Here is an 18,532-nt window from a genome sequence, read left to right on the forward strand (position 1 = left end):
TCCAGCCAACTGGCGGAACCCTGTCATAGCGATATCCATCGCGCAATCTATAGTTTCTGACGCTGATGCTTCACCATCTAGCAGAATCCTCTTTACTTCCTCTTTGGATGAATCTGGCAATTCCGACAGGTATGGGGCTATGTGTGCCCACAATTGCCTTTCATAGCGTCCCAAGAGCGCTAGGGCGTTCGCGGCCTTTACCGTCATTGCCGACATTGAGGAAAACCTGTTCCCAATGTTGTCCACTCTTCTTACCTCCTTATCAGGAGGAAGCGACAAAGGGGCCGAAGGATTCCTGGAGGTCTTCTGGGCCCCCTGTGTCACCACGGAGTCCGGCTTAGGATGTCCTGTTAAACACGCCGGTGCTGTATCTATACTTCTTATCCAACTGAGGGATCACTGGTGATACAGAGTAGGGGTTCTGCATGACCTTTACCCCTTCTGACTATAGGTAATCAATAATCGGTATTGACCTTACTGCCTTCTTGAGAGGTTCTGTGAAGTCATACAAGAAGCAGACCTGTTCTTGAGAGACCATTGAGATCTTAAAACGTGCAGCCCTCTCTACCACATTATAAGCGATTCCAGAATTGTCGGAATTTCCCCCGTCGACGAGCCCGTCGACGAGATCGCCGTCATAGACTATGCCGTCGTAGACGAGCAGTCATAGACGAGGCCGTCGTAGGCGACGCCATAGACGATCCGTCGTAGACGAGGCCATCGACGACGACGCCGTCGTAGACGAGCCATCGTAGAGGAGCAATCGTAGACGAGGCCATGGTAGATGAGGCCATGGTAGATGAGGCCATGGTAGACGAGGCCATGGTAGACGAGGCCATGGTAGACGAGGCCGTCGTAGACGAGCAGTCATAGACGAGGCCGTCGATGACGATGCCGTCGTAGATGAGCCATCGAAGACGAGCCCTCGCAGATGAGGCCATCGTAGACGAGGCCATCGTCGACGCCATAGGCAGGCCGTCGTAGACGAGCAGTCATAGACGAGGCCGTCGTTGACTACGCAGTTTTAGACGAGCCATCGTAGACAAGCCATCGTAGACAAGCCATCGTAGACAAGCCATCGTAGACAAGCCATCGTAGACGAGGCCATCGTAGACTAGGCCATCGTAGACGAGGCCATCGTAGATGAGGCCATCGTCGACGCTGTAAACAGGCCGTCATAGACGAGCAGTCATAGAGGAGGCTGTCGTAGACGAGCCATCGTAGACGAGTCCATCGTAGACGAGTCCATCGTAGACGAGTCCATCGTAGACTAGTCCATCGTAGACGAGGCCATCATAGACGAGGCCATCGTAGACGAGGCCATCGTAGATGAGGCCGTCGTCGATGCCGTAAACAGGCCGTCGTTGACGAGCAGTCATAGACGAGGCCGCCGTCGACGCCGCCGCCGTCGACGAGCCGTCGTAGACGAGGCCATCGTAGACGAGGCCATCGTAGACGAGGCCATCGTAGACGAAGAGGCTGTAATAGCCAATGATGATGGTTTCTTCGTCGACGATCCTGTTGACGATGTTGGCTTCTTACAGCCTGATTCATGTACATGCCGTTTTGCGTGGCCCTAATAGCGAATCATAGCGACTCGCTATTGAGGACACGCAAAACGGCATTCATGTAGGAATTGCTAATAAAATAGCGATTCCTACATGTTCTTTATTTGCGAGTAGCAATTTGCTACTCGCAAATACTCCCCATTCATTCCTATGGGCCAAGAGGCCCATAGGAATGAATGGGGAGTATCCCTTATTTGCGAGTAGCAATTTGCTACTCGCAAATAAGATAGCGATTTTAAGGGTGCCAGGGGTGTCCAAAGGACGCCCTGTAGCACCCCTAAAATGCACATTTGAACAGGTGTTGCGCACACACATGTCCAAAGGACATGTGTGTGTGCAACATGCAACTTAGAAAAATGCTTTTAAAAGCATTTTTCTGAGTTTTTGCTATTTACCGACAGGTCTGACCTCTCAGTAAATAGCGGCCCCAAAAGTGCAAAATCGCAATTTCTGGATGTGTCATGAATAGCATTTGAGGAATCTCTATTAGAGATTCCTTAAATGCCATTCCTCGCAAATATGCGATTTCTTAAATAGCGATTTTTGCATTTGGGATTGTGAATACCAAATGCAAAAATCGCACTCGCAAAGGGCCAGATTCTCAGAATCTGGCCCTTTTGCGAGCGCTATTGCCTACATGAATCAGGCTGCTAGTCTTTACCTCAGGAGGTATAGAAGACGCCTTCCTGAAGGGTCCTATGACCAGAGGAGGTGATTTTGATGGCTCAGAAGTCGTCTTTTTTACATGATTTTTCTCCAAAAGCAAGTCCTTTACTCTCCTTTTCCACAGAGTGAGGAGATTTTTAATAACTGCGCCCAGAAGACCCATGAGTGGTCTTTTTGAGGGCCTTCTCAGGACGTTCCCCTGAGGAATGAGTTTGAGGAGATTTTCTTCTCTTTTGAGATCTCCTAGATGTTGAGGTCAACGTCTCATCACTGTCACTGTAGAAAATAAAAAACCTCCTTTCTGGTCTTAGTGCTCCTTACCAGACCTTTAAAGAATGTATTTGAAGATAATCCATAGTAGAAAGAATCCTTAACAACCAAGTTATTTAATGAAGTGAAAAAACACAGAATCTGAGCAGAGCTCAGAGGAGACTCCCTGAGCACAACATGCGGTAAAAAATCTGAGGGACTGAGGCTCCTGACAGGAAGGTTCTAGAGGGAGGTGGCAGCTGATTGGCTCTTCTCTATAGTTTGGTCCTTTTTACAAAAGGACATGGATATGTTACTAAGGTGAGGCCTCTAGGCCTACTTTTCTATATATATGTCTATAGGACATTACTTTTTATGTACCGGGGACTCCCATCCCGACGACGGGGAATGATTCAGGCATGTGAATCTGTGAAAGACACCAATACTGGATAACTGCAGTTACAGGTAAGTAACGCATTTCTTCCCACCCAGGTGAATTAATATGTCACGGTTCGACAAAACAAAACATTCGGGGGAAATGTATCTATTATATCCTGTTTCTCCGAGCCATTTGCCCAGGTGCGCATCTGCTCACTAAGCCACCTATCAAGATATGTGACAAAACTGGCAATCCTATCCCTCAGTTTTCATAATTTCCAATCCCTGCAAGCCTTCCAGAGCTACTATGAATGTGTCCCAAAACTATTCGTCTCCAGGTCAAGTTTATCCATAGCCAACCTCGTGAATGCCTGGAGCTGATATGTCTGACAGGTGACACGTCTTTGTGCAGTTATATGGCAGTGCTCCCCCAGAGCTAATCAACAAGTAGGCAACAGATTCGTCACTCAAGCATGTCAATCTAACCAATTTGCTTTTTGTGCCTTGGTCAGTCTTTGACTTCCTTAACTTTACAGTTAAAAACCTTAAGCATGTTTTTATCAACCCAAGGCTGGCCCCTTGGCTGTTGTCACAAATTGAAGGGGATACCAGTTGAACCACTCTAAATCCCAAAAAAGGATGCCACGAATGGTGCGTGAAGAAGCATAGTTTCAAATTCAGATATACAAATGCCACACCTCCTGTAGACCTTGAAATGAATGAGCAGCTTCACAACCTGATGAAGACCTAATCTACCCCATCCATTCATAGACAACCTCGGATAGTTGCTTGTTGTGGCAGTCCCCAAATTTACCAGTTGAGCAAAATGTGTCCTTGTCTCAATCTTGATCTTGTGTCTGGGATCGCCACTTCTTACTTCATTAAACCCAGTCTGTAAATATTTCAACCCCCAATGTAAATCTGTACCCCCCTCCAGGCCCTTTCCACTGGAAACCTGCAAGAAAGTGCCTAGGCATGTAAACTATAAACTGGCCATCCCGCCATCCTACTCTCAGCATTATCTCCAGATCTGCATTAGGCCCCAATTTCCTGAATCACTGTGATTGAAAATGTGAATGGAATCAGCCATTACATTCTCAACCGTGTAATATGTCTGCCTCACATTTTATAGTGAGCTTAAATACAATTTCACCACTTCACCCATCGGACGAAATCTAAACATACCCTCTATCGACAGACACCTTGGACTTCAGCGCCGGTGCGTTACTTACCGACTTTGCTGCATCGTTAAGCCCGGAGCTGCCTGGCCTGTTCCTCTGGGCTCAGCTACCCGACGCTGTCCTTCACTTGGCACGGCACATCTAGGTCCTGTGGAAATACCCTGTCCCTGGAGTCCGACACCCGCTGCTACACTGCTCTCCCCAAAGAACAAACACGAAGCCGACGCCTGAGGTCCTCGAACGGAGCCCTTGTTCCCGGAGTCCGACGCCCTCTGCCTCATTGCTCTCGCTTCGCTGACGTCGCTGCCCCCAGCGGTCGATGAGGAGCTGCTTGCCCGACCCCGCATACTGCGACGAGCTTGTAGCCTGAGGTAAGCTGCCTGCCGATGGTGAGGTCCGCCCTGATCTCCGACCCCTCTGATCGGAGCTAAGACTTGGAGCTCCCAACTGCCCCACGGATCCGGATGTGGCGTATCACCGGGCTCCTTAAACGCCATTAGCCGGGCTCGAAGCATCAAGCGATATCTCCCCCACATGTTCCGATCCCGGGTCTGCCAAGACATGCTTATGCCTCCACAACCTAAATACTGAGAACGAGATACCAGACTGAGACCCCTCCGACGTCCTGCTGCCTATACCACCGTTCACCAGCCCTTAGAACATGAGGTGAGAGCGGCAACTACCCGTCCTCCTTTAACCTGGGGTAAAGCGACTGACGCCCGTTCTCATAGTCCAGAGATGGATGCCGCGGCCGCACGCTCTGGTGGTCCCGGGAGAAAGTAACGGTCACCCTGCTCCTGTTGACCTGGGGTGGCAAGAGGTGTTGGCCTGATGATTTTCAAACAAAAATCAGGATCTCGCCAAATCGATTATTAACTCCAGCCTGCTCCATTTCATGTACCCGGATCCCTTGTCAACATGACCTGTTAACTCGCTATTTTTAATACTTCCTGCCCTGTTTCTTTTTTTGCTGGGAATAGCAATATGTTAAATCAGTGATTTAACGATCTTATGGAACCCATTTTGTATTTTGTTTTTTCCTATACTCCTGGACAACAACAACTTTTTGATTGAACCACCATTTTGTGATCTCCCCTGCCTACCAGAGATCTAGACACTGTGAAAGGACTAGCTTTACTAGAATCACCTACTCTTATTCGGCGGCCATCTTTAAAGTAGCCCCGATATCGCTTCATACCACTGATCTTTCACTGCACAATCCATGTTCATCTTTGAATGTACCCCTGCTCACTCTATACCCACTCTTTTTCTCACTTAGCCACTCAACTCTCCTCTTCTCACTTCCCCCCCCTCCATCTGTACCCTCACTATATGTCATATCTATTTATTTACTTGTTATTTTAGCCCTACCCCCTTCTAGATTGCCCTTCGACCTGCACATTACTCTCTACTATGTTAATTGTATGCACTTTATTAATTTAGTATTTGATTCTGTTATTTTACTGTTGTTCACTTCGTGTCACTTTTCTAATTTGTGTTTAGTTTTTTGCATTTCATTGCTGCTTTTGTTTTTATTGAACACTCACCATTCTGTTGATCTCCCCTACCCACCAGAGATCTAGACACTGTGAAAGGACTAGCTTCACTAGAATCACCTACTCTTATTCGGCGGCCATCTTTAAAGTAGACCCGATATCACTTTTACCACTGATCTTTCACTGCACAATCCCTGTTCATCTTGAATGTATCCCTGCTCACTCTATACCCACTCATTTTCTCACTTAACCACACAACTCCCCACTCCTTTTCTCACTTTTCCCCCCCTCTCCATCAATACCCTCACTATATGTCATATCTATTTATTTACTTACTTGTTATTTTAGCCCTACCCCCTACTAGATTGCCCTTCGACCTGCACATTACTCTCTACTATGTTAATGTATGCACTTTATTGATTTAGTATTGATTCTGTTATTTCACTGTTGTTCACTTCGTTCACTTTTCTAATTTGTGTTTGTTTTTTTGCATTTCATTGCTGCTCTTGTTTTATTTAACACTCACCGCTGCTTATTCCCCATCTCATTTAATTCATTTATTTATGACGGTGTATTTTCTTAATTTACTCCTCCGTATATACATCTTATCTTTCTCTTATTTTCTTACCTCCACTGTCACTCTTCCTCTGCCTATACATCTTATTACCTCTTTCATGTTTACCTAACTCTTCTGGCACTCTTTTCCATTTCAATTTCTTTCCTATCTCTACTCTTCATATGCAGTGCACCAACTACTATTTTTATCCTATTTTTACTCTATTCTACTTATCATATTCTATCACACGCTATCTATATTGTTTTACAATTATTTTACACTCCTCTCTATATCATTTTATCATTTTAGATTGTGACGCTTCGTAATTCTTCTCATTGCTAATTGGAATGTTCATTGTGTTTTATCCTCTTTGCTATTTCTCCTATCATTATATGTACCATGATATTCCTTTGTTCAGGCCTTCCTCGTCTCCAAACATTATAATCGTGTCCCATGAAACCGCTCAGACTGCTCTGTATGTTTAATCCTCCTATCACCGTTGCTTCTGCTCCCTTACTGTATTACTTTGCTCAGGACATTGTTTTACATCATACCCTATTTTACAAATTGTGCGTAGGTTTACCTCTTACTAAGTTAACTTCTTCCCACTTATATCACTACATGATTCAGTTTTTGACAATTTTCAAATTGTGCGTAGGTTTACATCTTTCCATGTTAATTTCTTCCCACTTATCTGTCTTCGTGATTCTTAACTCCTCCTCCCACTCATCTTTCTATATGAATCAGCTTTGACTTCACTCTTCTCACCCCCTTCCATTTAACCCCACCCCCATTCTACCCTACAGTACTAGTTCGTTACCACTCCAGTATACTTCTCTCCTCCTCCCCCCTCCTTTTCTTCTCTCTCTACCATGCCCCCACTCGCTCTTCCATCATCAATCTCTTCCCCACATATCTCCAAATGTGGCCCAAACTCCTGGTCCATCATCTACCCACCCCATCTCTCTAAACATGGTAAAAAAAAATTTAAACACAAACTTATATGTCTCCACCCTGAAACCTTATTCGCTGACCACCACAACAGCCTTAACTCGTCACTTGTCACCAATCTCATTTTCTTCACCAAACGCCCGTCTAAATGGAAAAGCATATTCCTGGGGCACTTCCTGATCTCCAACTCACACAACATCCCCTACGGTTTTAAACTCTCCACCAAACCATCTTCTTCCTTTCCCGGTGAAATTGATATCTCCATCTTCAAATCGGGATCCATACTCATCCAAGCATCTGAAAAACACCTTGACATCTTTGAACAACACTTCAATGCCTTACCACAGACAACACCCCCCCTCTCACCCCTGCCCCTAATATCTTGTCTCTCTGACCAACCCCAAATTTTAGTATCTACATCCCCCCCCATTTCTTTCCACCCCCTATCGCTTCCTCTGGATTCCCCCACGTCTTCTCCCACGAATAATGATCTACACACTAGCATTCTATCCCTAACCACCACACAATCCCCACGCCCTGCTCTCTCAACACACCTCACCCTAGATTCATCACACCCCATCCCACCCATTTCCCTTTCACCCACCTATCTGACCCAACTCAACCTTCAATATCCACATCTCCCTTAATTTCTTTCTCCACTCCATCGCTCCCAACTGATTCTACACCTCCCTCTCCTACCCCTAACGATCAACCCTACCTCCTACCTTGTTCCTCATCGCATCTTCCCACTTTGATATACTCTGCTACACAATCCCCTCCTTCCAACCTCCCTCCTTTCAGCCCCCTCCTTACAACACTGCTTTCACCCAAACAACGCTACCCCCTTCACCCCCCTCTTCATCTACCCTCACATCTCCCCCCCCCCACTAGCACCTCCACCTAAAACACCTTACACCGCTACACTCACCTCTCCCACCAACATCCCCAACAACATCTCCCCGCCTTGCAACACTTCATACATCCAAACAACCTTTCCCCCCACATCCCCCATGTCATCTACCCTCACCTCTCCCTCCCCCCTAGCACCTATTCCCAAGTCACCCTGCACCGCTACACTCACCTCACCTCCCTACCTCCCCACCAACATCCCCTCTCCTTGCAATACTACACTCATCCAAACAACGCTTCCCCCTACACCCCCCTTCCCCCTGATCCCCCCTGACTCCATTAACTCATGCCACTCCCTCCCCCCCCCCCACCAGGCCTTACACCTTTTCCACCACACTTTATCCCCCCACATAACAACCCTTACTCGACAAACAGACAAATAAACACTATCCCCCCACACCCATCAACTGACACTCTAGCCTCCCCGAACATTGAACCTGCCCTTTGGTCCCTCATCTTAGAACTCTCCTCTCTCAGAAGCGACATCTCACTCCTCTCAAAAAACATCTCCTCACACACTGACAACCTCCTCAACACTCTTACACAATGCCAACATAACTGTATCACCTGCAAAAAAGCCCCTCATTCCTACAACCACTTAACCAACACAGTACCCACTCAACCCTCACTAATCGTGACTCCACACAACTCCTCTCATCCACAACCTAGTACTCAACCAATAACCTATGAAGCTAAAACCTCCTCCACTATAACTATTTCTCCATCTCCACCCTCTACAGCTAACACTCCATCGTATTCATCTATCTCTCCACTCCCACCGTCGTACCTTTTACCCCTCAGTAATAAATCTTCTATCCCAGTTCTCTTAGGAAACAGAAGTCTCCCCCTCCCTCCTCACCCAGACCTCCTCAACAACTTAGAGCTATCCCCCCTTGCCCCCCCTCTCAATCACCTGAGCCCACTCCCCCACGATGCATGAGGACAAACTGCCGATCCACCTCCTACCTGACTCCTCTGTCGTCTATTCCAGTTGTTTTAGGAACAAGCAATCGCCCCCGTCCTCCCTCCTCCCCCAGACCTCCTCAACTACTTAAACAGATCCCCAGATGTCCACCATCTCCAACACCAGTCCCCACCCCCCTTTGCTGCATGTTGATTAACTGCAGATCTGCCTCCTGTCACGCTACGGAGATTGCTGAAACTATTCTCAATGACGACATTGATATTGCTGTCCTAACTGAAACATGGCTCACCCCCCACTCCACCCCCATCCTTGATATGCTTATCCCCCCTGGTTATGATATCATCAGAAAAGACAGAATCAAACAAACAGGCGGTGGACTTGCCTTAATTTTCAAAGCCGAACTTAACATCTCACTAATCAATCTTCTAGACCCTTCATCCTTTGAATACCTCTGCGCCGATCTCACCATACCTGACTCCCCCACTACCCGGCTACACCTCATCTACCACCCCCCTGGCAACAACATCCCCTTTACGGAAGAACTGACCGATCTTATCATACAATCGTCACTCTCTCATTCTAATAACCTCTTCCTCGGTGATTACAACATCCACTGGAACAACAAGGATGATCCTGCTGTCATCCTACTTAAAAATACCATGGACATTACCAATATGTCCCAACTCTGCCTTTCTCCCACTCATAACAAAGGTGCAACCCTTGATGCTATTATAACGAACAACGATCTAGCCTCCCTCACAAATATTATTCCGGTTGACTGGTCAGACCACTACCTCATCCTTTTCACTCTGACTAAAACTACCTCTCGCCCAGCCCCCACCAATTTACTATCCAAAAAATTCACACGCAACCTTCACCGTATTCCTCATGGCGAACTCGAAACAACAATTAAAGCTCACTTAGATTTACCACCTCTCTCTGACAGCACAAATGACCTTACCGACCATTATAACAACTCTATTCTTCAAGCCCTAGACAAAATTGCTCCTATCAAACTTAAACAACAAAAAAACATACCCCCTAAGACCTGGTTCAACTCCGAACTAAATAATGAAAGACGGTCTCTAAGACATTCTGAAAGGGTCTGGAGATCCCACCCAAACGCTGACAATCTGACTATCCTTAGAACTACTCGAGCCCAGTACAAAAAATACATATTTAATGAAAAAGCCTCCTTTCTACGATCTCAACTTGATCAAGCCAGAAACCGCCCCAGAGAACTCTTCAATATTGTAAAAAAACAAACATCCACTGGCCCTCCTAAAATATTAGCCTCCACCGACAAATGCAAAGAAATTGCTAGCTTCTTTACGAACAAAATCAACATGATCGAACTATCCTTCTCTTCCCTCCCTCTGTCACCCCATCCTACCACTAACCTACACACTCTTCCTAACACTCATAATTCTATGTCGATCAGTTCCTCCACTTCGACCGATACCTCGGATTCCCCACATGATCTACCCCTGCCTAACACCTTTCATATAACAAACTCCCCCGCTAAAAACAATGCCTCTTGGAACGATTTCAGTCCAGTATCCGAATCTTTGATCACTAATATCATGGGCAAACTCAAACCGTCTGCACACTCCAAAGATCCTCTCCCCGCCTTACTAGCGCAAGAACTTAAATCTACCATTGCCCCTATATGGACTAAAATTATCAACTCCTCTCTCCCCACAGGCTGTGTTCCTGCTTCCCTTCAACTTGGCCAAATCGCGCCTATTCCCAAAAACACCACAGCTGACCCCAATGATCCAAACAACCATCGTCCCATCTCTAACCTTCCCTTCCTCTCCAAAGCCCTAGAAAAATGTGTCCTAATGCAACTAGAGAAACATATTGTCTCATTCAACCTCCTTGATGTCTTCCAGTCCGGCTTTAGAAAGGGACGCAGTACAGAAACTGCTATGCTTAATATCATAGACGATATTCACCGTTCCCTTGACAAAGGAGAATCCTCAATACTTATCCTTCTCGACCTCTCAGCTGCATTTGATACCGTCCACCACCCCACCCTTCTCAGCACTCTCAAAGATAGATTCGGCTTGGATGGCACGGTATTCAAATGGTTCTCCTCATTCCTGCAAAACAGATCTCAACAAATCAAACTTAGCCACTTCCTCTCCAAACCCCAACCTGTTTCTGTTGGTGTTCCTCAAGGTTCCATCCTCTCCCCTACCCTATTCAACCTGTTCATGGAACCACTCACCCTCATCCTCAAACACTCTAACATCAGTTACCATCTCTATGCTGATGACACCCAATTATACTACAAGATCAAATCTCACAAAGACATCCTTCACCTAAATGAGACACTGACCAAAATTCAAACCTGGTTCCATCTGAACCATCTCAAACTTAACCCCAAAAAAACAGAAATCATAATTTTCTCACCCAAAAACAATCCCCAGCCCATCCAACTCTGGTTAAATGACATCAAAGCACTAAACTGCCCTCTCTCCACCTCTAATACTGTTAAGTCCCTTGGCATCAGTATTGACCAAAATCTCAAACTCATACCCCACATTAAAAATGCATCCAAAAGCGCCCCTTTCACCCTTCTCCACCTCAAAAAACTTAAACCTTTTATTCCAGCAGAAGATTTCAAACTTGTTGTCCAATCACTGGTCCTCTCCAGGATCGACTATGGCAACGCCACTTTGGCTGGCACCCCTAAAGTCCATCTTGCTCCAATTAAATCCGTCCTTAACCTTGCTGCGAGACTCATCTCAGATTGCAGAAAATTTGATCACATCTCCCCCATCCTCAAAAATCTCAAGTGGCTACCAATAGAAGGAAGATCCACTTACAAAATTGCCTGCATCACTCATAAAGCTCTCCACCAAAACACCCCTCCCTATCTTACAACAAAACTTCAGAATGCAGGTTGTTCCAGACCCCTGAGAAGCACAAACTCACTTGTCCTGATCCCACCTAGACTTAAATATCAGAAGACCCAATCCTGCGCGTTCTCGGGTAACACTCCCACAATCTGGAACTCACTCCCAAAGGATATCCGCTGCAACCCCTCCTACCATCTCTTCAAAAAAGAACTTAAAATACTGCTTCTCAACAAATACTGGGGTATCTAATGTCACTGACACTATGCATGTTCATAGCATCATGATACCCAGCACTACGATAACATCCCTGGTCACTCCTCTCTCTCTCCCCTATTATACTCTCCCTTTCCTCCTCCATTATACTCCTTCCTACTCTTTCTCACCCTCGCTCCTCTTCCCTCTCTCCCCTTTCCTTCTTTATTTATACACATTTTAAATTTCGATTTCCATGCTTCTCCACATTAGCCATGTCTGAACTCTCTGCCACAATGAAACGTTTTCTTGCTTGTTTTTATTCTACCTCATTGTTTTTGTTTTGCACCTTCACTGTTAAGCGCTCTGATACTCTTGGGTCCAGCAGCGCTATATAAAACCTTTGAAATAAATAAATTTCGACCAGTTATCTCAATAAATGCAAGTTGAATTGACAGACGTTCCACTGTTGAGCAGCTGACCACTGTAGAGTTAATTATTGGACCATATTGTGACCTTGTTCGCCAGGCCCCCCATCCCAAATGGAGAAAGCAAAGGATGAAAAAACTCCAGGAGGGTGATGTTTGTAGTATCCCCTTATGCCATCTGGATTCCAGTCCCCTGCCCGCAAACCAAGTATTGCCATCTATAACACTGAAGCAATCAGTATGCAGTTATCCAAACTTCTATCCAGATTCGTGTCCCATTGAATTTGTCACAAAATTTGCACTTTGCCATATCCTCTTTAATGCTCACCCACAATCTCATGTTTGTACTTTTTCACAATTCCTCGCCTGAAGATGTCCTGTCTAAGGGCTAAAGGCCTTCCCGAGGTAATAACTTGGGTTGCAAAATTAATTTCCCCCCAATCACTGGGAGTTCCTTTATTGTGCCTTTCTCGGATTCTACCATTCCAGATACCACCTCTTCAAATGCGATCACCTTGTCCCGAGCGGTAGCAGGGGCATAGCTATCAATGCAGCAGTTGCAGTGGCACCAGGGCCCAGAGCCTTAAAATGCCACAAACCCCAACTATGGCTGTATTGTACTATCTGAACAGTAGGCAGGGGTGGGCATTTTCCTTTTTTGCAGTAGGACACTTTCCACCCTTACTATGCCACTGGCCAGCACACCCTAACCACTGTATATTTGTCAGTTCTTCTCAATGTGAGACTCATACCTGGACCCACTGCCTCTTCCTCCATCAGGCGGAAGCTTAAGAATTCATTGAGAATTGAAATACTTCATTTTTCACTCCTTCCTCCTCTTCAAATAGGAAGTCATTGAGGTAGTGCAGTTTACTGCCCTTCGGGTGCTATTTGTGCAAAGCTCAATCCATAAAGGCACTGTACATCTCAAATATGTGCTGGAGATTGAACAGCCCATCACATAAGCATACGCTTGTCGAAATACATTTTATCCTCAAACTAGAAACCTAGCAAAAGAAGCTGTCTGAGCCCACTTGTAGGAGTCTATTTATATTGGGCTTCAGCATCAACTATTCTATACCTCTCTATAGCAGCTTCAACCGATCCATAGCGCATGAGCACTATTACCAGGTAATCCAGTTGATGCCTGAGTCGCTTCCAGCAAAGGATAGGTATGAATCTTATGGAGCTGATCAGTGGTGCTGGAACAATATTAGAGTGGGAGTGCTGCCATTAAAGTTATATCCCTCAGGTAAATGGGATTGTGAAAGATCCAAGCATCATACAAAAAAAACAAGTGTTGCAAATGTGCCACGCCCATTCAGCAGGAGAGTTGCAACGGTGTAGTATGTTGCTGGTGGTGTATTTTTGCATGAGTGAGTTTGCATACTGTCAGTTACAGAATGCACATTTTCTGTTCAATGGCCACAAAGTTTGCATAGACATGCGGATGTACTGGTAAAAATATATACGTTAAAAAACACATTTGTGTGGAAATCGGGTTTTGGTTAACAGCACTTGCACATCACCAAGAAAAGTATCTTGATTTCTTTTGATCCTATTAACATTTTTATTTCCAAGACACTCCAGAATTACAAACAAGCATTTACAATGCAATGGTTTTGCCTTTGTTAAAGTTAGAGCTATTGGCATTGCTCTTGACACTCTGAAGCTCCACTCTGAAGCTCCACTCTGAAGCTCCACTCTGCACTCTGAAGCTCCACTCTGAAGCTCCACTCTGCACTCTGAAGCTCCACTCTGCACTCTGAAGCTCCACTCTGCACTCTGAAGCTCCACTCTGCACTCTGAAGCTGCACTCTGAAGCTCCACTCTGCACTCTGAAGCTGCACTCTGAAGCTCCACTCTGCACTCTGAAGCTGCACTCTGAAGCTCCACTCTGAAGCTCCACTCTGAAGCTCCACTCTGAAGCTCCACTCTGAAGCTCCACTCTGAAGCTCCACTCTGAAGCTCCACTCTGAAGCTCCACTCTGCACTCTGAAGCTCCACTCTGAAGCTCCACTCTGCACTCTGAAGCTCCACTCTGAATCTGCACTCTGAAGCTCCACTCTGCAGTCTGAAGCTCCACTCTGAATCTGCACTCTGAAGCTCCACTCTGCACTCTGAAGCTCCACTCTGCACTCTGAAGCTCCACTCTGAATCTGCACTCTGAAGCTCCACTCTGCACTCTGAAGCTCCACTCTGCACTCTGAAGCTCCACTCTGAAGCTCCACTCTGAAGCTCCACTCTGAAGCTCCACTCTGAAGCTCCACTCTGAAGCTCCACTCTGAAGCTCCACTCTGATGCTCCACTCTGAAGCTCCACTCTGAAGCTCCACTCTGAAGCTCCACTCTGAAGCTCCACTCTGAAGCTCCACTCTGAAGCTCCACTCTGAAGCTCCACTCTGAATCTGCACTCTGAAGCTCCACTCTGCACTCTGAAGCTCCACTCTGCACTCTGAAGCTCCACTCTGAATCTGCACTCTGAAGCTCCACTCTGCACTCTGAAGCTCCACTCTGCACTCTGAAGCTCCACTCTGAAGCTCCACTCTGCACTCTGAAGCTCCACTCTGCACTCTGAAGCTCCACTCTGCACTCTGAAGCTCCACTCTGATGCTCCACTCTGAAGCTCCACTCTGAAGCTCCACTCTGAAGCTCCACTCTGAAGCTCCACTCTGAAGCTCCACTCTGAAGCTCCACTCTGAAGCTCCACTCTGAAGCTCCACTCTGAAGCTCCACTCTGATGCTCCACTCTGATGCTCCACTCTGATGCTCCACTCTGATGCTCCACTCTGATGCTCCACTCTGAAGCTCCACTCTGAAGCTCCACTCTGAAGCTCCACTCTGAAGCTCCACTCTGAAGCTCCACTCTGCACTCTGAAGCTCCACTCTGCACTCTGAAGCTCCACTCTGCACTCTGAATCTCCACTCTGAAGCTCCACTCTGCACTCTGAAGCTCCACTCTGAATCTGCACTCTGAAGCTCCACTCTGCACTCTGAAGCTCCACTCTGAATCTGCACTCTGAAGCTCCACTCTGCACTCTGAAGCTCCACTCTGAATCTGCACTCTGAAGCTCCACTCTGCACTCTGAAGCTCCACTCTGAATCTGCACTCTGAAGCTCCACTCTGCACTCTGAAGCTCCACTCTGAATCTGCACTCTGATGCTCCACTCTGAATCTGCACTCTGAAGCTCCACTCTGCACTCTGAATCTGCACTCTGCAGCTCCACTCTGAATCTGCAGCTCCACTCTGAATCTGCAGCTCCACTCTGAATCTGCAGCTCCACTCTGCACTCTGAATCTCCACTCTGAATCTCCACTCTGAAGCTCCACTCTGAAGCTCCACTCTGAAGCTCCACTCTGAAGCTCCACTCTGAAGCTCCACTCTGAAGCTCCACTCTGAAGCTCCACTCTGCACTCTGAAGCTCCACTCTGCACTCTGAAGCTCCACTCTGCACTCTGAAGCTCCACTCTGCACTCTGAAGCTGCACTCTGAAGCTCCACTCTGCACTCTGAAGCTGCACTCTGAAGCTCCACTCTGCACTCTGAAGCTGCACTCTGAAGCTCCACTCTGCACTCTGAAGCTGCACTCTGAAGCTCCACTCTGAAGCTCCACTCTGAAGCTCCACTCTGAAGCTCCACTCTGAAGCTCCACTCTGAAGCTCCACTCTGAAGCTCCACTCTGAAGCTCCACTCTGAAGCTCCACTCTGAAGCTCCACTCTGCACTCTGAAGCTCCACTCTGAAGCTCCACTCTGCACTCTGAAGCTCCACTCTGAAGCTCCACTCTGCACTCTGAAGCTCCACTCTGCACTCTGAAGCTCCACTCTGCACTCTGAAGCTCCACTCTGCACTCTGAAGCTCCACTCTGCACTCTGAAGCTCCACTCTGAATCTGCACTCTGAAGCTCCACTCTGCACTCTGAAGCTCCACTCTGAATCTGCACTCTGAAGCTCCACTCTGCACTCTGAAGCTCCACTCTGCACTCTGAAGCTCCACTCTGAAGCTCCACTCTGAAGCTCCACTCTGAAGCTCCACTCTGAAGCTCCACTCTGAAGCTCCACTCTGAAGCTCCACTCTGAAGCTCCACTCTGAAGCTCCACTCTGAAGCTCCACTCTGAAGCTCCACTCTGCACTCTGAAGCTCCACTCTGAAGCTCCACTCTGCACTCTGAAGCTCCACTCTGAAGCTCCACTCTGCACTCTGAAGCTCCACTCTGCACTCTGAAGCTCCACTCTGCACTCTGAAGCTCCACTCTGCACTCTGAAGCTCCACTCTGCACTCTGAAGCTCCACTCTGAATCTGCACTCTGAAGCTCCACTCTGCACTCTGAAGCTCCACTCTGAATCTGCACTCTGAAGCTCCACTCTGCACTCTGAAGCTCCACTCTGCACTCTGAAGCTCCACTCTGAAGCTCCACTCTGAAGCTCCACTCTGAAGCTCCACTCTGAAGCTCCACTCTGAAGCTCCACTCTGAAGCTCCACTCTGAAGCTCCACTCTGAAGCTCCACTCTGAAGCTCCACTCTGATGCTCCACTCTGAAGCTCCACTCTGAAGCTCCACTCTGAAGCTCCACTCTGAAGCTCCACTCTGAAGCTCCACTCTGAAGCTCCACTCTGAAGCTCCACTCTGCACTCTGAAGCTCCACTCTGAAGCTCCACTCTGCACTCTGAAGCTCCACTCTGAATCTGCACTCTGAAGCTCCACTCTGCACTCTGAAGCTCCACTCTGCACTCTGAAGCTCCACTCTGAATCTGCACTCTGAAGCTCCACTCTGAATCTGCACTCTGAAGCTCCACTCTGCACTCTGAAGCTCCACTCTGATGCTCCACTCTGAAGCTCCACTCTGAAGCTCCACTCTGAAGCTCCACTCTGAAGCTCCACTCTGAAGCTCCACTCTGAAGCTCCACTCTGAAGCTCCACTCTGATGCTCCACTCTGATGCTCCACTCTGATGCTCCACTCTGATGCTCCACTCTGATGCTCCACTCTGATGCTCCACTCTGAAGCTCCACTCTGCACTCTGAAGCTCCACTCTGAAGCTCCACTCTGCACTCTGAAGCTCCACTCTGCACTCTGAATCTCCACTCTGAAGCTCCACTCTGCACTCTGAAGCTCCACTCTGAATCTGCACTCTGAAGCTCCACTCTGCACTCTGAAGCTCCACTCTGAATCTGCACTCTGAAGCTCCACTCTGCACTCTGAAGCTCCACTCTGAATCTGCACTCTGAAGCTCCACTCTGCACTCTGAAGCTCCACTCTGAATCTGCACTCTGATGCTCCACTCTGAATCTGCACTCTGAAGCTCCACTCTGCACTCTGAATCTGCACTCTGCAGCTCCACTCTGAATCTGCAGCTCCACTCTGAATCTGCAGCTCCACTCTGCACTCTGAAGCTCCACTCTGAATCTCCACTCTGAATCTGCACTCTGAAGCTCCACTCTGAATCTGCACTCTGAAGCTCCACTCTGAATCTGCACTCTGAAGCTCCACTCTGAAGCTCCACTCTGAAGCTCCACTCTGAAGCTCCACTCTGAAGCTCCACTCTGAAGCTCCACTCTGAAGCTCCACTCTGAAGCTCCACTCTGAATCTGCACTCTGAAGCTCCACTCTGAATCTGCACTCTGAAGCTCCACTCTGCACTCTGAAGCTCCACTCTGCACTCTGAAGCTCCACTCTGAATCTGCACTCTGAAGCTCCACTCTGAATCTGCACTCTGAAGCTCCACTCTGCACTCTGAAGCTCCACTCTGCACTCTGAAGCTCCACTCTGAATCTGCACTCTGAAGCTCCACTCTGAAGCTCCACTCTGAAGCTCCACTCTGAAGCTCCACTCTGAAGCTCCACTCTGAAGCTCCACTCTGAAGCTCCACTCTGAAGCTCCACTCTGCACTCTGAAGCTCCACTCTGAAGCTCCACTCTGCACTCTGAAGCTCCACTCTGCACTCTGAAGCTCCACTCTGAAGCTCCACTCTGCACTCTGAAGCTCCACTCTGAATCTGCACTCTGAAGCTCCACTCTGCACTCTGAAGCTCCACTCTGAATCTGCACTCTGAAGCTCCACTCTGCACTCTGAAGCTCCACTCTGCACTCTGAAGCTCCACTCTGAAGCTCCACTCTGCACTCTGAAGCTCCACTCTGAATCTGCACTCTGAAGCTCCACTCTGCACTC

The sequence above is a fragment of the Lissotriton helveticus genome, chromosome 9, assembly GCF_964261635.1.
Source record: "Lissotriton helveticus chromosome 9, aLisHel1.1, whole genome shotgun sequence".
Classification (NCBI taxonomy): Eukaryota; Metazoa; Chordata; class Amphibia; order Caudata; family Salamandridae; genus Lissotriton; species Lissotriton helveticus.